Here is a 25,718-nt window from a genome sequence, read left to right as displayed (position 1 = left end):
CATATCACAGTTTGAAGAGAGAAGATAATACACCAACTCATCCAGAAAAAACCTCATATTTAATACTCATATACTTAGCGCACGTTATAACAGTTTTATTCTGTAGTATACAAAATATAGCATATTATTCAATTCGATCATTCATTCAACAAGCATTCCCTGAGTGCACATTGCGTGTCAGGTACTATGCCACAGTTTGGGATGTAGAGGAGGATACAAGGTTGACCTACAGTCCTCGAGGAACTTTGGTGGAGAAGACAGGTACAATGCAACTGGATTAAAGGAGTAGGGAAAGAGGATGATATTTTTTTCTTCTTGAGAAGATCATAGACAGTGATCTTTAAAACACACACAAAGTAAAAGAATAGATATTTGTTTGAGAAAGCAGAGCTGAGCGGCTGGAGAATAAAGGAGAGGCCAGTGGGGAGCAGAGTGACTTGATTTGGGGGTTTTAAACATCGTGTTGCGGAGACAAAATGATGAAGGCTGGCCTGCCGGGTGGAGAGACCGAAGTAGGTTGATGCCTGTAATACGCTAACCAGGATGTGACGAGCGTCTGAAGCAAAGCTCTGGCGATGTGATCGAGAGGAGGGGGAAGTAGGGGGCTTGCTTAAGAGCAAAAACCCATTTCACGTGTGTGGTGAAGGCGACTGAGGGTTTCAGGAAGGCCCCGCCAGTGCTGGCTTCTTGCTGCTCGAGCGTCACGATCTTCTCTTGACCTAACGTTCCCAGGCAATCTTTCTCCAGGTTGCCACAGTACTTTTTTCCTGAAAGCGTATATCTTACAAGAATATATGGCGCCGTTAGAATATTACCTCGGAATGGTCACACCTAAGGGAAAGTGTGATAATTTTACCCATATTGGTAATGATAGTGAAATACTCACCCTGGAGAAGAGACATTTCCTTCATGTATTAAGTAAAAGTCACTAATAGGCAATGACGTTTTATGTCCTTGTCTTTGCCACAATAACTGGAAAACAAAAGTGTGTATGTTTTTAGAAATCTTAACATAAATTCTATTCACACCGCAACACAGTTCTCATTGCTATGGTAGTGTGTATATATATATGTACTTACTTCGGTAGGTAGGTGGTTACTTAGAGCCTGTAGTATCTACAAAAAAGCAGTTAATGAGGAGTCAGGATCTGAATTCTTGTCCTGCTTCTGCTAAAAATGTTTATAAAAAGTTGAACAATTTATCTATGTAGCCTAAGTTGTAGATAATCTACTTTAAAATATACAAGTACCCTAGAGAAGGAAGAGGTAAGGAGGTAAGGTTTAAGTAAAAGGACTAAATAAAAATATAAATAAAAAGATCTTGAGATAAAGAATCCTGGGTTATGTTTTTGGAGTTGTCAATGATTCGTTGCCTAGAGTAACCAGTTTATCTGAACACTATGAAGAAACTGTTGAAATATGTGAACTCTAAAATTATATGATTCCAGAACATTTTATTCATTTAAATAACTCTATTTAATAATAGTCAAAATATAATAACCAATGTTTATTGAGTATTTCTTATGGCCTAGGCAATGTGTATATTGATTATCTCACGTGCTTCCCCAACAACTCACGGCGAATCATGACTATTCTGTTTTAGAGAGAATGAAATGCGTTTCAAGGAGACATAACAACAAGTCTCAAGTCATAAATGGTGGAGCTGAGGATCATATATGTCTTGAGATCATGTACCCACACGCATACATACACACACAGTATGTTTGCAGAACTAAAATGAGGCAGAATATTGTAAAATTGTCTGATGAATTTTAAATGTCTTGATAATTATTTGAATAAATATTTGCCTGTTGTTGGGTAGTGGTCATATTTATTGATTTTCATATCTCCAGCAACAATTAAATTGTCTGGCACATAGCTGCTCAAATAATGTTAGTTAAAATGAGTTAAAAGATCTGAATATTGGTAAACAGTATTGTTCTTGGAATTGTTAGATATATGTCTGGGACTCTTGATAGACAGAGTAGATTTGGTTATTCTATGGGACAAAATCAGCTTTCCTGGCCCAGGATGATGGTGGAGGGAACCGTAAAGAATTGAAGGAAAAGAGAAAATGAAACAATCCATCCACAGAACTAGCACTGAGATGTTGGAATAATATTTATATAATACTTTGGGGTTTTTTCTATCAACTGTGTTGTTGCCAGACCAAATATATTTTTATTCTGAGCCTTTAAGTTTTGTTCTTTTCATAAGACATCGCCAATCATCTTTTATTCGTTCATTTTTTAGTACACTAAAATTCAAAGTTGAGAGCACAATTAGGTCTATTTGAATAACTAAGAGTTGAGGTAAAAGTAGCCCCAGTGGGAAAAAGTCATGGAGTCGCAGTTATAATTCACCTCCCTATTCCCTGCTGCTACCCTTGATACAATGTTCCTCTTTTAAATGTTATACCAAAACCTTTTTTAAAAATGTCACTAAGATATGTATCCCCAGGTGATATAAGGAAACATGATATTCTTCTTTCTACTACTCATTCTCTTGGGAAAAAGAATAATCTAGCAATTTATTTTGTGAGAACCTCTGTCACGGCTTTCAATCCAGCTTTCTTAGACCTCTTGTTAGCTAAGGAGTTATGTAACTTTTACATGCTCTTTTGAAGCAAAACTGAAGTCACATCTGTCTTTACATGTTGCTTCCTACTGTTAGTAACTTTTATTTTCAAGTTTTTCTTCTTTTTAAGGATTTGTCTTATTAGATTTCATTTTTTCAGACATTTTTCAGGAAGCTGCTAGAATGTTTATCCTCTTTTCAATGGCTTCCTGCTGTTTTGGTACTAGAAATAGTTCCACTGGTGCCATCATAAGTTTTTCACAAATTTATTCCCATATCATTATTAGTCAAATAATCATAAAGCAAGGAACCTTGGCTTGGTGGCCGGCCAGTTTTTGTTCAAATATGTTTTCTTTTAATTTGTCCTTAGTTTGTCTTGGAAACAAAAATGCGCATAAAAAGTAGCCATGAAAAACTGCATGTCATTAATCATATGGTGGATTAAATACATTGTGTGGTTCCGGAAGGGAAAACTAGAACCAATGGGTACATGTTATATAGAGAAAGAGTAATTTATTATGGGAATTAACTCTATAGGGTTGCAGTTGTCAGAATTTTGAATGATAACCAATTCTATATCTTTGAGGATATTTAAGAAGAGATTTAATGATCTCTTGCCTGAAATGTGATAGAGGAAGTTATATACACACAATATAAGTAGAGTTGAATTAAATGATTTAGGATTTTTTTGACTATAAATATGTAAATGCACTCATGATTACGTACTTACTTGTATGTACACACGTATTTCTCTAGATTATGTGTCTGTGCGTGTGTGATAGAAAGGGTTGGACATAAAATGTTGAATAGAGAGAATTTATGGCATTTTAATTAAAAAAGGAAACTCCAACTGTTTGAGAGATATAGGCAAATTGGTGGATGCTGAGGGGAGCCATTATACCACCACTGACACGTGGTAAGCATTGCTGAGACCAAGCTGGTGACCTATGTGCTGGTAAAGAGTCAGCCAGGCAGGCAGCAGATTCATTGTGATTTGTGGATTCCTAGAATGTGAGAAGTGATGATAAGGCAACCCAGATACTGAGAAGTCAGGGTCAGAAAATGTGATTGTTTTCAACTGGGACATTTCCAGTGACGTTTTCTGATGGCTTCTAAGACTTGATGAGTGTGAAGTTTAGACTGAGAAGAAAGTGATTTACTTCACTTAGGGAAGTTTCTTCCAGAACAGTTTTGGGAAAGGAGGGAAGTTACTGCACGTCCAGAAAACTGGGAGATCAGACACAAATCTTGTATGCCTAGACAGTGATGATACCGGGAACTGCCTGGAATGAGCTGGGTTTGTGCTTTAAATCTATTACAAGGGAAATGTGACACTGGACAAGGGATATAGTCCAACATGTTCCACAAAGGAACAGAATTTTGGTGTTTTTGAGAGTATTGCCTGTGTGTGGTTGTGGGACAAAAGCTGGGAGGTGTTACAGCTTCAGAATATGTAAATTTCCTTTAAAAAAATGTGTGAATGCTAGTCTCAAAGACAGAACTCTTGAATTAACAGGGATAAGATGGGGAGCCCTCTTGAAGTACAAAGATGCTTCTGGTTTAACCACATAGTGATCCATAAAAGAGCTCAGCCTGCAAAACTATTCACATACAATTGTCACTTAGCATGCTCATATAGTACACTAATTTATTTTTTAATTATTTTTACCGTGCTAAAATTTACCATGCCTAAATTGGTAAATACCAAGATTAAATGTTTCTTTCTCTATCAAAACAATATTTACTTGCCTTATCCATTTCTATCTCCTCCAGTTGATGATTGGTTGATGGGATTAATAATGTGTACTAGAATAAAAGAGATAAAGGTGGCTAAATCAGGTGGGTGTGGCAAAAACATCTATTCCCACGTGAAGAGTATACAGACTGAACAAGTGACCAAATAACTAATTTTAAAAGCAGCAACAACTGAATTGGTTAATATTTTTGGTTTAGTTAAAGCTGCACTACTGACTTCGGTGCTGGATTCACCGTGGCAAAACTAACGCAGATGCTCAGACTCTTGCATTCACAGTCTTCATCTTCTGCTCTGAAAGGATTACTACTACATAATGACACACATTAAAAAGTTCTATGCTATATATAAAGAACTCACACAATTGAACAACAAAAAAACAAACAACCCGATCAAAAAATGGGCAGAGGAAATGAACAGACACTTCTCCAAGGAAGATATACAGATGGCCAACAGGCACATGAAAAGATGCTCAACATCACTAATCATCAGGGAAATGCAAATCAAAACAACACTAAGATACCACCTCACGCCCGTTAGAATGGCTATCATCACCAAGACAAAAAACAACAAATGTTGGAGAGGATGTGGAGAAACAGGAACCCTCATACACAGCTGGTGGGAATGCAAATTGGTGCAGCCTCTATGGAAAACGGTATGGAGATTCCTCAAAGAATTAAAAATAGAGATGCCCTATGATCCAGCCATCCCACTACTGGGAATCTATCCAACGCACCTGAAATCAACAATCCAAAGAGGCTTATGCACCCCTATGTTCATTGCAGCATTATTCACCATAGCCAAGAAGTGGAAGCAACCTAAGTGTCCCTCGACTGACTATTGGATTAAGAAAATGTGGTATATATATACAATGGAATACTACTCAGCCATAAAAAAAGACAAAATCGTCCCATTTGCAACAACATGGATGGGCCTGGAGCGTATTATGTTAAGTGAAATAAGGCAGAAAGAGAAAGACAAACACTGCATGATCTCACTCATGTGGAATATAAACCAACACATGGACAGAGAAAACTGGACTGTGGTTACGAGGGCAGTGGAGGTGGGGGGTGGGCACAAGGGGTGAAGGGAGTCATATATGTGGTGATGGACAAACAAAAATGTACAACCCAAAATTTCACAATGTTAGAAACCATTAAAACATTAATAAAAAAAAAAAAAGTTCTATGCTAAGAAGCATTGGTTATGAGAAGCAGCCGGTCCTGGTATTTTATGGCAATACTGGGTGGGGCAAGATTAGTTTTACCTAAGAATGGGGGTGGTCATGAGAATGGCTCTGTTCATTTTCTGTGTAGGGTAGCAATCTGTGCTGCTCCTCATGATGTGCTAGTTTGGGCAGAACAGGCGTCAAATAATGCTGAACTGATAATCCTTTGAAATGTTTCATTTCTGATACTCCAGCGACCCTGAAATTCCATGACCAGCCAGAGAGGGGTTTTAGTCCTTACAATACCACTTTCTTAGTCCAGAATCTCATCATTTGTAACTTTGATCTATACAACCTCTTTTTGCCACAAGATCCAAAGGAAATATGGAAAATAAAGGTAAGTAAAAAAGATGAACAATTTTTTCGTGATTAACCCCACTCTAAAAAAAAGAAAAAAAAAAAACCCATAATAATCAAGAACTGAAATTCTAGACCAACCGATCTAGTAGTTTTGAGAGGAGGGGATTGAGAGAGATAGACCAGAAGCAGGTGAGAGCAGGCTACGGTTCTGCATTTTGAATTATATCCCTAATGGTGTCTGTCTGCGTGTGTGCGCGTGTGTGTGTGTATTACATTGCTTGTGACTCCTGTATGATTTTCTACTTTATATATCTATCATCTTTGACTTTCCCGTTTCCCAAGTGAAGTTCACCTTAGTTGCTTCAGCTCCCATTTACCTTAAACAGTGCAGAGAGGAACAGCCTCATACCTGTACCCTAATGAATCTGTTTATAGTTTCTCTGACTCATATACTCAGGGGGGGCTTATTGACTCATTGTGCGCATGCCTACATACTTTCCCTGAAATGCTTCACAGTGCTCTTCAGATGGCTCACCAGTTTGGCCTCCTCTCAACAGAGCATGAAGGATTCTGCTTTCCCACATCTGATAATCTTTGGAATTACTTAACAATAATATTCTCGCCAAACTTAAGGGTGAAAGTGCTATGCCATTGTTTCAATTATTCTCTAATTATCTGTGAGGCCGAGTACATCTTTTCCTGTTTTTAAGTCATTTGAATTTCCTTTTATTGTTTGTTGGCTATTTATGGCCTTTGCTCATTTTTCTGTTAGATTTTCGGTTTGTTGTATATTACCAGCAGAACCTTTTATGTTCCTGATATTAATTAATTGTTGGGCATAGACATTCGAAATGCCATTTCCTGTCTGGAACGGTTAACTTTGTATATGGCGTTCTTTATTGAACTGAAATGTTAATTTCAATATAGTCAAAATTTTTGTGGTGGTTTTGAATGCTTGGAAAACATGCATTGTTTATATGCATGTTTATATCTATTAACTCATAATTCTTGATTTAGTTAAGTCTTTTCTGTCTTTCCCTATTTTGGGTTCAGCTTCATCTGTTTCTGAAAATAATGTGACAAATTCTCTAACTATAACTGTGTAATTCAAAGTCTCCTTGTTTGCTGTTTGTGGTTCTATTGTAACATTTTTGCTTCAGTTTTTTGGTGGGGGGGGGACTGCAGGTACACAAATCATGGCACATCAGCCTCAACAGTGTACGCAACTTGGTTCTTGTTTTATTTATTTTTGTGTATTTTTTTCCTCTTCATTCTGCATTCCCATTCTTACACCGACCCCTCCCTCCACCATGGGCAGCCAGTCTAATGTATTTAACATATAGTCACAGATATGCATCTATGCTTTAAAGATCTATATTTTTGTTCTCCTTATTGATGAATGCCTCTTAAATTTACTTAATATGAATAACTATATCACCATGATAAGAGATTCCATAGTATTTCCTCCTGGATTCTTTTGACTTTTTTCGTGAAAACCATTTTTAAATTGGGTCTAGTGTGTCTGAAGACCCACTTTATCTTGTTTTCGCATCTAAAGAAAGTTTAAATGGACGTTAGAATTTTAGGTTCAAATATTTTTTCCTTCAGCACTTTGAGAATATCGCCCCATTGTCATCTTGTATCCAGAGTCAATTTGTGTTCCTTTATAGATAATTTGTTTCTTTTGATTTCTTTTGCTGTCTCTTTGCTTCTGATCTTAAAAAACTGTATTTTTTTTTCCCTTATCTATCCTATTTGTTTTGTGAGGAAAACTTTCATTCCGTAGGCTTACATCATCTTTTTCCTTTTTTAATTCTAGGGGAGTCTTAATCATGATTTCCTCTCCTCTTCTTTTATTTTTTTCTTTCCATGTGAGCTGCCAGATACGTGATAACACTTCTTCATCTATCTTCTTTACATCGTAATTTTAATATTTTCTTTTTCCTTGAGAATTTTCCTGTTTGTGCTCCTCAGATAGCTCCTTATTTTTCCCTTTGTGCATATTTCCTAGAAGTGTCAGCTAATACATATCTAGAGGAAAAGAAAACTTTCCAACCCAGCCTAGTTTGTGTCCTTCCTAGTGAGTTTTAAGAGATAAAGAAAACCTGTGTTGAAAAAAAAAACCTCAGATAATCCAATAGAAAAATGGGCAAGATACTGAAACATGCAATTAACAGAAGAAAAAAAAGCAGAGGAGACAATGGAAGAAAAGATACTCAACCACATTACCAATCAGGGAACGCCAGTTAGAGCGATAACGAGATATTATTACACACCCCCCAAATTAGCAACGTTAAAAAATCTGTGACACAATCAAATGCTGGTGAAAATGTGGAGCAACAGAAACTCTCATTCACTGCTGGTGGGAATAGAAATTGGTACATCCACGTCAGTAAGCAATCTGCCAACACAGAAGATGTACACACATCTAAAAATTCAACTCCTATGAATATCCACTTAGGAAATGCATGCACATATGCTGGAGGATATATGTGTAAAAAATTTTTCATAGCAACCTTTTTTTTGAAATACTCTACAACTCTCGACATCAAAATATTCATGTGCAATATAAAAAATAAATGTTTTTATATAATTGTACATTGGACTATTATACAGCCACGAAACTGGATGAACTACACCTCCACCAGCAACAGAATTCTTACAATCACAATGTTGAGCTTTATATAAAGTTCAAAAACCAGTGAAAAATATTTATATTGTCTAGGAAATGAATAGAAAGTGGGCAAGAACAAATCTCTTAAGGTGTTGGATAAACATTAAAAGCACGTTTTACAAACATAGCAGAGGAGAAGGCAAAAAAATGTGGAAAATTCTGAAGACCAAAAAGAGATCAGAACAAATCCTGGTGGGTAAGTGAACACAGAAGCCTCTCGATATCTGTTCGCCCAGAGCTTCATTTCAAATGGGTCTTTATTCTGCGAGGAACAGAAGACAAAGCCTAGGGCTCAAACACAATAAGCCATTAGATTGGAAACTTCTGCATAAAGTCAACTTAATGAAATAGAAAAGCTAAACAAATATTCATATATAAATAAACAAATAAAAAATTTCACGCTGTTGTTAGAAAAGAAATAACAGGCCCAAAATGGAGTAATTTGCCTCCAGGACAGCAAACCAAGATATAATTTCAGTTTTAAACATCTCCCAAGAATGTGATTTTAAGTAGTCAATCTGAAATTTTCTGATCAGCACTAGTGAGGTAATCTGTGTGATAAAACTCCCACTGTTCCCTTCCTCTCAAAAGATGTCCTGGCCTGAAACAATCCTTTCTTTTCTTTTGCTAATAACTTCCTTACCTCACCCTCCCTTTGCCTATAAAAACCTTCCATTTTGTACAACTCCTTGCAGCACACTTTTACTTGCTAGATGGGACAGTGCTTGTTCCATGAATCATTTAGTAAAGCCAATTAGAGCTTCAAATTTACTCGGTTAAATTTTGTTTTTTAACACCGTCAGTGAAACATGCCATTTACAACCATTGGTTGTAGGTGGAGGGGGGAATATTTTTCCCTAAGCAGATCTAAATGTAAGCTGTCCCTAATGTGCCTATAGATCTGGATTTCAAAAAAAGTGGATGGCTGAATACCCCAAACTTCAGAATTTATTGTAAAGTAGCCCTGGCTTTTTAGTTGACAGAGGCGAATGAAAATCCTCTCTGGAAGATTGGACCTTATTGCAGGACTCAAAAAATTCCGGTAGATAAAGTTCCAGGAAAATAAACTCATAACAAGGGTATCATAGAAATAATAGGAGGAAGCTTCGCAATGAGGAAGAGTAAGAAGAAATAAACAACGGATTCAGATTTGACAAGAATACAGTCGTTAAGAAATTCACTAAGTTAAGGTAATAAAGAAAACCATATGTAAGAAGCATTTTGTAAAATTTAACAATTATTCCTGATAAAACCCTTAGCAAGCTAAAAAGAGAAGTGAGTTTTCTTCATTTAATAAAATGCATGTTTACTTAGAGCTAGGTTCAGCTACATATGACAGCAAACTCAAGACAACGCTGTCCTAGACAAGTTGTTTTCTCTTTTAAATACAGTCATGTGCTAATTAACAACTGGGATATGTTCTGAGAAGTGCGTCATTAGGCGATTTCGTTGTGCAAACATCGTAGAGTGTACTTACACAACCCTAGATGGTGTAGCCTACTACACACCTAGGCTATGTGGTACTCATCTTATGGGACCGCCATCGTGTATGTCCCTCATTGACTGAAACGTCGTTATGCTGTGCATGAACGTAGGTGGAGTCCATAAACGAGTTCAGGGGTGCTGTGGTTGCTCAGTGAAGCCTTGGTTATGCATTCTATTCTTCGTTTCAGTAAAATGCCCCAATTTTTTCCAACATTTTTTTTTGCTTAGTTTAGACAGAGTTGATCTCTCTCTCTTTTACTCAAAGATCCTTAACCAGTTCTGGAAGCAGCAGCTTATTCCGTTTAAAAATAGCTTTGAGATGTAATTTGTATACTATCCAATTCACCCGTGTAAAGTGTGTAATTAAATGTGTTTTTTTTTTCTTTTCTTTTTGGTGAGGAAGATTAGCCCTGAGCTAACATCTGTTGCCAATCTTCCTCTTTTTATTGAGGAAGATTTGTCCTGAGCTAGCATCTGTGCCCATCTTCCTCTATTTTGTATGTGGGACGCCGCTGCAGCATGGCTTGCTGAGCAGTGTGTAAGTGCATGCCCGGGATCTGAACCCGCACACCCCAGGCCGTCACAGCGGAGTGCGCGAACTTAACCACGACACCACCAGGCCGGCCCCCTCACTGTTTTTTAATCACAGGATTCTGACTAAACCACAACTAATTTTAAAATATTTTTGTCTCCCCTAAAAGAAACTCCCTTAGTAATTAATTTTTTATGCTGCCCATACCTCAAGCCCTAAGCAACCACTACTCTTTTGTCTCCTCAGATTTGCATATTCTGAACATTTCATATATGTGGAGTCATACAATGTTTGGTCTTTTGTGATTGACTTCTTTCACTTAGCCTAATGTTTTCAAGGTTCATCCATGTTGTAACATGTGTCAGTCTTTCATTGCTTCTTATCATTGAATAATATTCCATTACGTGTATATAACATCTTTTTTTAATCTATTCATCATGATGGACATTTGGGTTGTTTTCAGACTTTGGCTGTTATGAATAACGCTATTGTGAAAATTCATGAACAGGTTTTTGGGTGGACATATGTCTTCATTTCTCTTGGGTATACATCTAGGAGTGGAATAGCTGGGTCATTTGGTAACTCTATGGTTAACTTTTTAAGAAACCACCAACTGTTTTCCGCAGTAGGGGTACCATTTTACATTCTCACCCAGCAATGCATGAGGGTTTCAATTTCTCCACTTCCTCATCAACATTTGTTATTGTCAGTCTTTTATATTACATCCATCCTAGTCAGCATGAAGTAATATCTCATTGTGGTTTTGATTTGTATTTCTCTGACCATTAATAACATTTATGATCTTTTCATATGTGTGTTAGCCATTTGTATACTTTTTTAGATGTCTATTCAAATTCTTTACCCATTTTTAATTGTATTATTTGTCTTTTTATTATTGAATTGTATAAACTTTATATATTCTGTATGTAAGTCTCTTATCAGATATATGATTTGCAAATATTTTCTCCCATTCTGTGGGATATCTTTTTATTTCTTGATGGTATCATTTGCAGCAAAGAAGTTTAGATTTTAATTTTGATGTGGTTTTATTTATCTATTTTTGCCATCTGTGCTTCAGGTGTTATATCTAAGAAAGCTTGCTTGACCCAAGCTCATGAAGATTTACTCTAGTGTCTTCTTCTGAGAGTTTTTAGATTTTGCTTTCTTTTGCATTGAGGTCTATGATCCAGTTGGAGTAACTTTGTATATGGTGTGAGGTAGAGGTCTGTCAACTTTAAAATAAGTTAGCAAGTTATTTTACCAGCAAAAAGAGTTTATTCAGGAATAGCAGAGGAATTGCAGTTCAGGAAATGCAAACTATGGTGAACCATAAGCAAGTCCAGAGAACAAAGCAGGAGAGCTTGCCTTTATAGATTAAAGGTGGGAGGTGGGAGGGGCTGTTCTAAATGAAAGTTCATTGAAGGAAGGTAAGAGTTCAGGGTGGTGATGGCTTCTCATTGGCTGGGCTGTTCCTGGGCAGGGAGAAAATCTTCCCTCTTCCTTCTGGAGTAGTAAAGTGGTTGCACTTCCTGCCCCAAATTGTAAAGTAAGCTGCAATGGAAGGTGTGTGTGTGAGAACTCCCCCTACAGGGCTTCCTGATTCCATTTTAAATGAAGTTTCCCTTTATTAATTTTAATAGGTTCAATTTCACTCTTTTGCATGTGACTATCATGTTGTTCCAGTACCATTTGTTGAAAAGACTATTCTTTCCCCATTGAATTGTCTTCATACCCATTTCAAAAATTAATTGATGATAAATTCAAGGGTTTATTTCTGGACTCAATTCTATTCCAGATCTATACATCCGTCTTTATGCCCAGACCACACTGTATTGATTAATGTAGCTTTGCCATAAGTTCTGATATTGGAAAGTCTAAGTCTTTCAACTTTATGATTATTTTTCTGTATTGTTTTGTCTGTACTGGGTCCTTTTCTTTTCCAAATAAATTTGCAAAGACATCAGCTGGGATTTTAATAGGGATTGCTTTGAATCAGTAGATTAATTTGGGGAGTATGGCCATCATAACAATAACAAGTTTTCTCATCCATAAACATGGGATGTCTTTCCATTTATTTAGATATTCTTAATTTTTCTCACCAATGTTTTGTAGTTTTCAGTATACAGGTTTTGTACTTATTTTGTTAGATTTATACCTAAATATTTTATTCTTTTTTGTTGCTATTTTAAATGAATTGTTTACTTAAATTTTATTTTAGGAATGCTCTTTGTTAGTGTAGAGAAATACAATTAAATTTTGTATATTGATCTTGTATCCTGCAATCTTGATGAATTTGTTCAATAGTTCTAGTAGTTTTTTTGTTGTTGTGACTTTTTTTTTAAAGCCTACTTTATTTTTTTTTTAATTTTTTGTTGATGTCATAATAGTTTATAACATTGTGAGATTCCAGTTGCACATTATTATTTGTCAGTCACCATATAAAGGCACCCCTTCACCCTTTGTGCCCACCCGCCAACTCCTTTTCCCCTGGTAACCACCAAACTGTTCTCTCTGTCCGTGTGTTATCATATTCCACATATGTGACAGGTCATACAGTGTTTGTCTTTCTCTGTCTGGCTTATTTCACTTAACATAATACCCTCTAGGTCCATCCATGTTGTTGCAAATGGGATGATTTTGTCTTTTTTTATGGCTGAGTAGTATTCCATGGTATATATATATACCACATCTTCTTTATTCAGTCATTACTCAAGGGACACTTGGGGTGCATCCACGTCTTGGCTATAATGCTGCAATGAACATAGGGGTGCATAAGTCTTTTTGGATTGTTGATTTCAAGTTTTTTGGATAAATACTCAGACGTGGGATAGCTGGATCATAAGGTATTTCTCTTTTTAATTTTTTGATGAATCTCCATACTGTTTTCCATAGAGGCCGCACCACTTTGCATTCCCACCAGCAGTGAATGAGGGTTCCCTTTTTTCCACATGCTCTCCAACATTTGTTATTTTTTGTCTTGATGATTATAGCCATTCTCATGGGTGTAAGGTGATGTCTTAGTGTAGTTTGCATTTTCCTGATGATTAGTGATGTTGAACATCTTTTCATATGCCTATTGGCCATCTGTATATCTTCCTTGGAAAAATGTCTGTTCATATCCTCTGCCTATTTTTTGATCAGGTTATTTGTTTTTTTGTTGTTCAGATGTGTGAGTTCTTTACATATTATGGAGATTAACCCCTTATCGGATATATGGTTTGCAAATATTTTCTCCCAGTTGGTATGTTGTCTTTTCATTTTGATTCTGGTTTTGTTTGCCTTGCAGAAGCTCTTTAGTCTGATGAAGTCCCACTTGTTTTATTTTTTCTTTTGTTTCCCTTGTCCGAGTAGACGCGGAATTCAAGAAGATCCCTTTATGACCAATGATGAATAGTGTACTGCCTACAGTTTCTTCCAAGAGTTTTATAGTTTCAGGTCTCACTTTCAGGTCTTTGATCCATTTTGAGTTAATTTTTGTGTATGGCGAAAGCAGACGGTCTACTTTCATTCTTTTGCAAGTGGCTGTCCAGTTTTCCCAGCATCATTTATTGAAGAGAATTTCTTTTCTCCATTGTACGTTCTTTGCTATTTTGTCAAAGATTAGCTGCCATAGATGTGAATTTTATTTCTGGGGTTTCAATTCTGTTCCATTGATATGTGTGTCTGTTTTTGTACCAGTACCATGCTGTTTTGATTACTATCGCTTTGTAGTATGTTTTGAAGTCAGGGATTGTGATGCCTCCAGCTTTGTTCTTTTTTCTCAGATTTGCTTTAGCTATTCGGGGTCTTTTCTTGCCCCATACGAATTTTAGGATTCTTTGTACTATTTCTATGAAGAATGTCATTGAGATTCTGATTAGGATTGCATTGAATCTGTAGATTGCTTTAGGTAGTATGGACATTTTAACTATGTTTATTCTTCCAATCCATGTGCATGGAATATCTTTCCATTTCTTTATGTCACCATTGATTTCTTTCAATAATGACTATAAAGTTTTATAGACATTATTTATAAAACTATTTTATAATTTTATATAATAGTTTTATAAAATTATTTATAAAACTATAAAGTTTTCATTGTATAGGTCTTTCACCTCCTTGGTTAAATTTATTCCTAGATATTTTATCCTTTTTGTTGCGATTGTAAATGGGATTGTATTCTTGAGTTCTCTTTCTGTTAGTTCATCATTAGAGTATAGAAATGCAACTGATTTTTGTAAGTTGATTTTGTACCCTGCGACTTTGCTGTAGTTGTTGATTATTTCTAATAGTTTTCTAATGGATTCTTTAGGGTTTTCTCTATATAAAATCATGTCATCTGCAAACAGTGAGAGTTTCACTTCTTCATCGCCTATTTGGATTCCTTTTATTCCTTTTTCTTGCCTAATTGCTCTGGCCAGAACTTCCAACACTATGTTGAATAACAGTGGCGAGAGTGGGCACTCTTATCTTTTTCCTGTTCTCAGAGGGATGGCTTTCAGTTTTTCCCCATTGTGTATGATGTTGGCTGTGGGTTTTTCACATATGGCCTTTATCATGTTGAGGTACTTTCTATACCCATTTTGTTGAGAGTTTGTATCGTAAATGGATGTTGGATCTTTTCAAATGCTTTTTTTGCATCTATTGAGATGATCATGTGGTTTTTATTCCTCATTTTGTTAATGTGGTATATCACATTGATTGATTTGCAGATGTTGAACCATCCCTGTGTCCCTGGTACAAATCCCACTTGATCGTGGTGTATGATCTTTCTAATGTATTGCTGTATTCGGTTTGCCAATATTTTGTGGAGTATTTTTGCATCTATGTTCATCAGTGGTATTGGCCTGTAATTTGCCTTCTGTGTATTGTCCTTGTCTGGCTTTGGTATCAGGGTGATGTTGGCCTTGTAGAATGTGTTAGGAAATGTTCCATCTTCCTCTATTTTTTGGAATAGTTTGAGAAGGATAGGTATTAAATCTTCTTTGAATACTTGGTAAAATTCTCCAAAGAAGCCATCTGGTCCTGGACTTTTATTTTTTGGGAGATTTTTGATCACTGTTTCAATCTCTTTACTTGCGATTGGTCTATTCAGGTTCTCTATCTCTTCTTGATTCAGTTTTGGGAGGCTATATGAGTCTAAGAATTTATCCATTTCTTCTAGATTGTCCACTTTGTTGGAATATAGTTTTTCTATAGTTTTTCATAGTATTCTCTTATAATCCTTTGTATTTCTGTGGTGATTGTGATTTCTTCTCTTTCATTTCTAATTTTATTTATTTGAGCCTTCTCTCTTTTTTTCTTGGTGAGTCTAGCTAAGGGTTTGTCAATTTTGTTTATCTTCTCAAAGAACCAGCTCTTAGTTTCATTGATCCTTTCTCCTGTTTTTTTTGGTTTCAATTTTGTTTATTTCTGCTCTAATTTTTATTATTTCCCTCCTTCTGCTGACTATGGGCTTTGTTTGTTCTTCTTTTCCTAATTCTGTTAGGTGTAGTTGGGGATTGCTTTTTTGGGATTTTTCTTGTTTGCTAAGGTGGGCCTGTATTGCTATGAATTTCCCTCTCAGGACCACTTTTGCTGCATTCCATATGAATTGGTATGGTGTATTTTCATTTTCATTTGTCACCAGATATTCTTTGATTTCTCCTTTAATTTCTTCAATGATCCATTGGTTGTTCAGTAGCATGTTGTTTAGTCTCCACATCTCTGTCACTTTCCCAGCTTTTTTCTTATAGTTGATTTATAGTTTCATAGCATTATGGTCAGGAAAGATGCCTGTTATGATTTCAATCTTCTTAAATTTATAGAGGTTTGACTTGTTTCCCAAGATATGGTCTATCCTTGAGAATGTTCCATGTGCTTGAGAAGAATATGTAATCTGTTCTTTTTGGATGGAGTGCTCTATATATATCTGTTAAGTCCATCTGGTTTAGTTTTTCATTTAAGTCCACTATTTCCTTATTGACTTTCCATCTGGATGATCTATACATTGATGTATGTGGGTGTTAAGGTCCGCTACTATTATTGTGTTGTTGTTGATATTTACTTTTAGGTTTGTTAATAGCTGCTTTGTGTACTTTGGTGTTCCTGTGTTGGGTGCATATATATTTACAAGTGTTATGTCTTCTTGGTGGAGTGTTCCTTTTATCATTATATACTTCCCTTCTTTGTCTCTCATTACCTTTTTTATCTTGAAGTCTACTTTGTCTGTTATAAGTATGGCCACACCTGCTTTCTTTTGTTTGCCATTAGCTTGGAGTATCATCTTCCATTCCTTTACTCTGAGCCTGTATTTGTCTTTAGAGCTGAGATGTGTTTCCTGGAGGCAGCAAATTGTTGGGTCTGGTTTTTCAATCCATCCAGCCACTGTGTCTTTTGATAGGGGAATTCAATCCATTTACATTTAGAGTGATTATTGATATATGAGGGCTTAATGCTGCCATTTTATCTCTTGTTTTTCAGTTGTTATGTATTTTCCTTGTTTCTCATCCCATGAATTTTGGACTGCTAATTGAGTTTGGTGGCTGTCTATGATGGTTTTCTCTTTATTTATCATTTGTGTCTTTGTTCTGATTTTTTGTTTAGTGGTTACCATACAGTTTGTGTAAAAGATCTCGTAGATGAGATAGTCTATTCCCTGATAGCCTCTTGTTTCCTTAGTCTAAGTAGGTTTCGTCCCTTTCCTCTTCCCTTTCTAAGTTGTTGTTGTCACAACTTATTCCATTATGTGTTGTGAATTTGTGGTTAAAATGAAGTGATAATATTTATTTTTGATGTTTTGTTTTCCTTTATCTTTAGAGTTATAATTAAGTGTTTGCTAATCTGTTCTGATAGAGAGTTGCAATTTTGGATTTTGTCTGCCTATTTATCTGCTTGCTCAAGGCTTTGTAAACCCTTTCTTCTTTTCTTTTCAGGTACGAGGGCTTTCTTGATCAAACTTGTGGGGTGGGGCGGGTCTTGTGGCAATGAACTCCCTCAGCTTTTGTTTATCTGGCAAAGTTTTTATTTCTCCATCATATCTGAAGGATATTTTCACTGGATATAGTATTCTTGGCTGAAAGTTTTTGTCTTTCAAAATTTTGAATATATCATTCCACTTTCTCCTCGCCTGCAAGCTTTCTGTTGAAAAATCTGCTGAAAGCCTCATAGGGCTTCCTTTATAGGTTATTCTCTTCTGCCTTGCTGCCCTTAATATTTTTTCTTTATTGTTGACTTTTGCCAGCTTTACTAACATATGTCTTGGAGAAGGTCTTTTTACATTGGTGTACTTAGGAGTCCTGTTGGCTTCTTTTACGTGTAATTCCAGCTCCGTCTCCAGGTTTGGGAAGTTCTCAGTTGTTATTTCTTTGAACAAGCTCTCTGCTCCTTTTTCCCTCTCTTCTCCCTCTCGAATACCTATAATCCTTATGTTGCATTTCCTAATTGAGTCAAATATTTCTTGGAGAATGTCTTCATTTCTTTTTAGTCTATGTTCTCTCCTCCTCCATCTGAAGCATTTCTGTCTTCCTAGCCTCCAGATTGCTAATTCTGTCCTCCATATTATCAGCCCCATTGTTTAAGGACTCCAGACTTTTCTTTATCTCATCCATTTTGTTTTTCATCTCTAACAGTTCTGTTTGGTTTTTCTCTATAGTTTTAATCTCTTTTGTGAAGAATTCCCTCTCTTCAGTAATTTGGTTCCTGATTTCATTGAACTGTCTTTCAGAATTGTCTTGTAGCTCGTTGAGTTATCTTAGGATGGCTGTCTTGAATTCTTTGTCATTTAGATCATAGATTTCCATGCCCTCAGGGTGGGATTTCTGGGTGTTTGTCTTTTTCCTTCTGGTCAGGAGTATTGATATATTTCTTTAAACCATTTGATGGAGTGGATTTGTGCTGATGCATAGTGATAGTTTCTGGATGCAGGTTCCACCTGCTGCCACTTGAGGGGGTGCAGGAGCTGTGTAGTCTGAGCCCACTGCTGCGATCCCTGTCAGGTGTGGCTGTCTGAGCCTGGGTCACTCCTTGGGATCACAGTGGCCCTGTGGGATCTCCCACCAAATGGAGAAGTAGTCACATGGGGGGCTCAGGGCTTCTGCCGCTTGCTCCCATAGACTCACAGAGCTGTGCTCCCTGCTTCAGGGCCACAGCGGTACTATGGGTGTTCACAGCAGCTGGGAGCTTGTTTGCCCAGATTGGGATCTCAGCCTCCCTCGCCCTCTGCTCCTAGGTCACACCAGCCATTGTGCTTGGTGGGCGAGACTTCCCCTCCACGACTGAGCCAAGGCCACTCCCTGGGACCAGGTGGGATTGTAGATTCTTCCACCAGATGAGAGAGTGATCACATGGGGGCTCAGGGCTACTGCCGCCAGCTCCAACAGTCACATCGAGACACGCTTCCCCCTTTGGGGCTGCAGCAGTACCATGGGTGTTCACGGCAGCTGGGAGTTTGTTCACCCGGACTGGGATCTCAGCCACCCTCTACACCTAGGTGGCACCAACCATTGTGCTTCGTGGGTGGGACCTCCCCTCTGGGACCGAGCCGAAGCCCCTCCCTGGGACCATGGTGGGGTTGTGGTTTTTCTCACTAGATGAACGAGTGATCACACTGGGCTCAGGGCCATTGCCACTTGTTCTCACAATCCTGCTGAGACACTTTTCCCCCCTTTGGAACTGCAGCAATACTAGGGGTGTTCATGGCAACTGGGAGCTTGTTCTCCTCAGTAGCAGCTCAGCCGCCCTCTGCTCCTGGTAGCACTGGTCTTTGTGCTTGGTGGGTGGGGCTTCCCCACTGGGTGCAAGCCTGTGCTGCTCTCTGTGGACTGCATGGCCCTGAGGGCTCCCCCTCTACATGAGGAAGTGATCACATGGGGGGCCCAGGGCTGCCATCACCTGTTTCCACAGTCATGCTGAGGCATGCTCCCACCCTTGGGGCCACAGCAGTGCTATGATTGCTCCAGCCAGGAAAGTAGTCACACACGTGCACTGGGCTGCCTGGAGTCCAGAGGGTGCTCACCTATCTTCATCACCTCCTGGGGGGATAGTCCATCCACCTTCAGATGTACAGCTGCTTGGGTCTCTCAGGCACCCTGGTGTGCTGTGTGGGTATCCTCCAATGGTTGATGAATGTCCTTTTAGTTGTAGTTCAAAGGGGAGAGACACAGGGAACAGCTGACTCCACCATGTTCCTGACGTCCTCTCTAGTAGTTTTTTAATGGACTCTTTAGAATATATATATAATTTGAAAACAGAGGTAGCTGTAATTCTTCCAGTCCAATATGGATGAGCTTTATTTATTTTTCTTGCTTAATTTCTCTTTCTAAAACTTACAGGACAATTTTTAATAGAAGTAGCAAGAGCAGACAACTTGGTTTTGTTCCTGACCTTAGGGAAAAAGTATTGAGACTTTCACCATTAAGTATGATGTTAACTGTGAGTTTCATATAGATGCCCTTTTTTAGATTGAAGAAGTTCTCTTCTATTCTTAGTTTGTTGAGTGTGTGTATCATGAAAAGGTGTTGGATTTTGTCAAATGTTCTTTCTACTTCAATTGACATGATCATGTGGCTTTTCCCTTTTTCCTATTAATGTGAATGATTTTATGTTGAACCACCCTTGCATTCCTGACAAGTCGCACTTGGTCATAGTGTATAATATAATTTTTATATGTTGCAGAATTTGGTTTGCTAGTATTTTCTTGAGGACTTTTCCATCTGTATTCATAAGAGATATTGGTCTGTAGTTACATTTTCTTGTGATATTTTTGTCTCATTTTGGTATCAGGGTAATACTGGCTCATAGAATGAATTGCGAAGTGTTGCCTTTACTTGATTTTTTGGAAGAGTTTGAGAAGGACTTATATGAATTTTCTTTGGATGTTTGAAAGAATACATGAATGAAGCTGAGTCTAGTTTCACTCAGTCTAACTGAGTTCTACCTGAGTCTTTTCTTTTCGGGTAGTTTAAAAATTACTAGCTAGATTTCACCACTTGTAATGGTTATCTGTTGCTGTCATAACTTATTACCATGAACTTAGTGGCTTAAAACAAAATAAATTTTTATCTCACAGTTCTTTATGTAAGAAGTTTGAGACATGTCTCATTGATCTAAAATCAAGCCATAGGCAGGGCAGTGTTCCTTTCTGTAGGCTTTAGGTCAGAATAAGTTGCCTTGCCTTTTCCAGATCCTAGAGAATGCCCACATTTTCTCATGGTTCCCTTCCTCCATCTTTGAAAGCAGCCTTAGCATACAGAGGCATAAAAAATATTTAAAACAATGAATTTTTGAGATATATGAATGCCCAGTGGTTCTCTTTAGGGCTAGAAGTAAATATTTTCTTCTTAGACTTTCGCATTTTTTTTTTTTTTTTTACATCGCATTCCTTAGACTTTCTTTCCACATTCCTTCTAATGGACCTCAACTGGGAAAGGGTCTCTACTTTTAAGGGCTCATATAATTAGGCTGGGCCCATTGGATAATCCAGGATAATCTTCCTGTCTCCAAATCCTTCATCTTAATCACACTTGCAAAATCCCTTTCTCCAGGTCAGGTAACATATTCACAGGTTTTAGGGATCATGATGTGGACATCTTGGGAAAGGGGACGTTATTCTTCGAACGACATGTTTAAAAGTCTATTCAATTTTATATGCATCGATTTATGAGACTTCTTAAATTAGTCTAAAGGACAAAGGTGAAGAAATATACAATTACATTGTCTTTTGTAATTACCTACATAATTACCTTTACTGACACATTTTTTTTTTAATGTGTGTTGATTCAAATTACTGTCTTGTGCCAATTTCTTTCAGCTTGAAGAACTTCATTTAGTATTTCTTGTAAAGAAGATGTCCTAGAAACAGATTCTCTCAGTTTTTGTTTACTTGGGAATACCTTTATTTCACCCTCATTTTTTAATGATAATTTTACTGGATATAAGATTCTTGGTTGACACTTCCTGCACTTTGAAAATGTGATCCTATTGCCTTCGGTTCTCCACTGTTTCTGATGAGAAGCCAGATATTAACCTTATTGGGATTCCTTTGTACGAGATGAGTCATTTTCCTCTTGTTGCTTTCCAGATTTTCTCTTTATCTTTCAACACTTCAACCATGGATCTCTTTGAATTTATCCAGTTGGAATTAATTTCGTTTTTTTGAATGTGTAAAGCAACGTTTTCCATCAAATTAGGGAAGTTTTCAGCCATTATTTCTTCAAATTTTATTTCTGTCCCTTTCTTTCTCTCCTCTTTTTTTTTTTTTGGTATTCCCATTAGATATATGTTAGTGTATTTAATTGTATCCCACATGTCTCTGAAGCTGTGTTAATTTTTCTTCATTGTTTTTACTCTCTGTTCTTCAGATTGTATAATCTCTATTGATCTCTCTTCAAGTTTGTTGTTTCTTCCACCAGTTCAAATCTGCTTTTGAGCCCCTTTAATAGTTTTCATTTCAGTTACTGTACTTTTCAACTCCAGAATTTTTTTGTTTTTTAAAATAATTTTTGTCTCTTCATTGATATTCTCTATATGATGATACATTATCATTATATATCTTTTTCATTCTTTAAGCATGGTTTCCCTAAACTCTCTCTATATATTTATAATAGGTCATTTAAAATCTTTGTCTGCTAAGTCTACCATCTGGACTTCTTCAAAGGCAATTTCTATTGCCTGCTTTTTTTCCCCTGAGTATGGGTCACACTTTCCTGTTTCCTTGCATATCTTGTCAGATTTTATTGAAAACTAGACATTTCAGATAGTATATTACAGTAATTCTGGATACTGACCTTCCCAAGGAGTTATTGCTTTTGCTTGGTCATTTGTTTATATGCTGAGTGACTTGACCTAAATTCTGTAATGTCTTTTTCCCTTGCCATGTGCAACCTCTGACATCCCTGCTAAGACTATTCTTTTGCTTTTTGTTTTTCTCTTATCCGAGCTACCTAGGAGAACCCTCTGGTTTGGCATAACAATTAACTGATTAAAGTTTTGCTTAAGCTTCCTTATTTAGTTAGATTTTTATCCTTTACTGTTGGTATACATGTGTGCTTGAAGGCTGCTATATCAGTTCAGGGAGTTTCTATGTCTTTTCTGTCCCCTCTTCAGCCTGGTACTATTCTCTGATTTCTCTGAGCTTTAGTCTCTGATTTCTCACAGGAAAGCACAGCCTGGGCGTCACACAATCTTCCAGACTTCCAGGATGACTGTGATATTATTTTAAATCCTGGCTTCTTAGGTGTCAACCCTGGATCAGAGTATTGTTCACTCCGTGTTTAGTCAGAAGTTGTGTTTAAGCACCACCATAAAGGTATCCAGATTTAGGTAAGGAGAGACTTTATTGAAGAGATTATTGCAAAGTGGAGGAAAGGGACTATTGTAACAGGGAGGATGCAACAACTTTAGCAACAAGCATTAGGCAAAAGGAGTTTTTCTTTTACAGGGAGGAGTAAACAAGGCTAGAAAGAACTTGATGTGGGTAAGGGGAATGAAAGGGTGGAGTGATGGGATAGCGGATCAACGAATATTTTATCTTGATGTCAGCCTATTTTCAGGAGGGGCTGTTTAGGAGAAGTTGTATGCTGGCTCAGAATGAGGGTAGGTCAAAGTTCAGGGGTCTGCAGGAAGGAGAGAAACTTAACCAAAGTTTGGTTAACAAGTACTTTGTTCAGATTGATCAGTGGGGACAAGCAGTTCAGCAAATATTTAAGAGGCAAAGAATGGGAATTTGGTCTGGTCTTGTCATAGGTCAATGAGGGGGACATATGTGAGTCTTATCTAAGTCATATGGGAAAGGGTGTTCCTTTGCAGTAACTTATTTCCAGAACACAAGGAGTGGGGGATTTCTTTAACCATGACGGTTTTCCAGGATGAGAGGGTTCCAGTAAAATTCAAACTTGTCAGCCTCTGTTGCCATTCAGACTTTCGCCCTGTGTTGATGGGTCTGTGTATCATTTGGGAATGCTGTCAAGCTTGCCCCACATCCTGCTGTGTTTGCCCCTGAGTGGGTGCAGCCTGGTGCACGCAGAAAGTCTTTCTGACACTTAGAGTTCTCTATTTCCTGTTACAAATAACGTTATTCTCCTCAGGCAGGGCTGAGAACCTCTTCACCCTTATGACCTGCCTTTCTCCCTGGACAGAATTCCTGTGCTACCATACCGGAGCTGGGGGCAGAAATCTGCTTTTCCCAAAGTGACATCTGTAATCCACTATAGGCACCGGAGTGTGTGTGTGTGGTAGCTCTTGGTCTTCCTGGCTTGCCTTTCTGGGCATTGAATCTCCACTCTAACAGGTGCTGGGGCAGAGGTGATGGGCCCCAGTATCCACCACCTCCTCCGCCTGGGGCAGAGTGGGGATGAGATGGGGGAAGAGGGACCAGGGTCTCCTTTACCACACCTGCTTGGAATAGAGGTTCTGTGGGGGCTGGGGGAGGGAGGAGTTGAGGGAGGGATGAGAAATGCCAGCAGTTGCCGCTCCTGGGATGATATCATAGACCCTAGGATCTGGGGGAGAGGGAGCCCTGTCTTCTTGGCTGCCCATCCCTAGGGTAGAGCTTTTATAATGTGGAGCTGGAGAGTGGAGGTAGGTAATGAAATGAGGTTGGCTCAAATTCCACAGACTCTCAGTGTTCTTACCAATATTGAGTAGCTTTTGTTGAATGAATTTTTATGCATTTTCTATATACTCTTGTGACAATTTCCAGAGACTTTAAGTGATTGTTTTTTATAATTTTCACCAGTGGAATTGATATTTTTCTGGGGAGAAGGTCAACCAAGCTCCTTACCCCATTCTTTTAGAAGTATCACAGCAGTTTATTCCTACTCTGGCTTCTTCCACTTTTTCCCTTCTAACTTCTCTAGTTTTATTTGAGTAGCTCCAAGTTTTTACCTCTTTCAAACTCTTCCCAAATTACATAGAGATCTGCCAGCTGCCCTCTGCCAGGTCAGACCATAGTTTTCCCACAACTTCTTTTCTGTGTTAACTATTGATGGATATTCATAGACAATCAGTCTTCTAACTTTTCAGAATTCCATATGAAAATATTTACTTCTAGCCCTAAAGAGAACCACTGGGCATCCATATATCTCAAAAATTCATTGTTTTAAATATTTTTTATGCCTCTGTGTTTTTTGCACTCATATGCCTGCCTCAATGCACTCTAGTTAGAATATAAGTTCTTAGGTGACAAAAACCAGACCTACATCTTTCTCTCTGTGCAAAGCCTTGCACAGTGTCATTAAAATAAAATCAGTGTTAAATGCCTGAGTTAGATTTTGACTGTGTTTAAGCATGGGGTAGTAAAAAGAATCTTTCACACCAAGTCAAAAAAATTGGTCTCAAGATGAAATAGGTCCATTACATAACAGTCAGCCCCCTCATCAAACATGGGGTAAGAGTTCACTCATTCACAATCATTCATTCAACATAGATTTACTGAACACACATCATGGGAACAATACTTGCTTTCCCTTCCTCATAATATTATGATGATTTTCCAAATGAAACAATAATGATTGTGAAAGATTTTTTTTGTTTTTTTTTTACAGCTATTAAAATGTGTAGATGCAAAATTCTGACTCCAATTACAATGTGTGTGGAGGGTTTCCACACCACTAAGCAATTCTTGGACACCAGCTGGGTGTCATATACTTCAACTCAATTCTGACACTATCTACCTGGAGATGGTGTCAGATCCCACAGGTTAAGGGTTCAGTGATACAAGACTGCACCCCGCCCCTTTCAGATGCCAACTGCAAGTCCAGGTTGTCACCTGTGCTTCTGACGGACTGGCTATAGATCGGAGGTTCCAGTGACCGCTCCTTGGGTTTGATTACTTCACTAGAATGCTCACAGAACTCAGAGAAACATTTACTTATTAGACTATTAGTTTATAACAACCAGATGGCAGAGGTGCATAGACCACGGTATGGGGAAAGGACGTGGAGCTTCCACACTCTTCACTCTTGCCAAACAGTCACGTGGTCACCAACCTGGAAGCTCTCGGAACCCCCTCCTTTTGGTTTTTATGGAGGCTTTATTACATAGGCATGGTTGATTAAATCACTGGCCATTAGTGATTGAACTCAATCTCCAGCCCCTCTCCCCTCTCCGGAAGTCTGGGGGTGGGACTGACAGTTCCAACCCTCTAATCACATGGTTGGTTCCCCTAGCAACCAGCCTCCATCTTTAGGTGCAGTCCAAAAGTCACCTCATTA

General features: G+C 37.9%; 1 long non-coding RNA gene across 2 annotated transcripts in view; it reads left to right on the top strand.

Annotated features, from left to right (window-relative positions):
• LOC131402560 (uncharacterized) overlaps positions 1-25,354 on the top strand; it is a 37,268-nt gene extending 11,914 nt beyond the window's left edge. For both annotated transcript variants that reach the window (XR_009218771.1, XR_009218770.1), the window contains one exon: positions 25,050-25,354. This is a non-coding gene — a long non-coding RNA (uncharacterized LOC131402560). The remainder of the gene's footprint in view (positions 1-25,049) is intronic.
• Positions 25,355-25,718: the final 364 nt, after the last annotated feature.

This window comes from Diceros bicornis, unplaced genomic scaffold (genome assembly GCF_020826845.1).
Source record: "Diceros bicornis minor isolate mBicDic1 unplaced genomic scaffold, mDicBic1.mat.cur scaffold_158_ctg1, whole genome shotgun sequence".
NCBI classification, from domain to species: Eukaryota; Metazoa; Chordata; class Mammalia; order Perissodactyla; family Rhinocerotidae; genus Diceros; species Diceros bicornis.
Note: the sequence above shows the minus strand (reverse complement) of the source record. Positions and strands in the feature narration are given on the sequence as shown.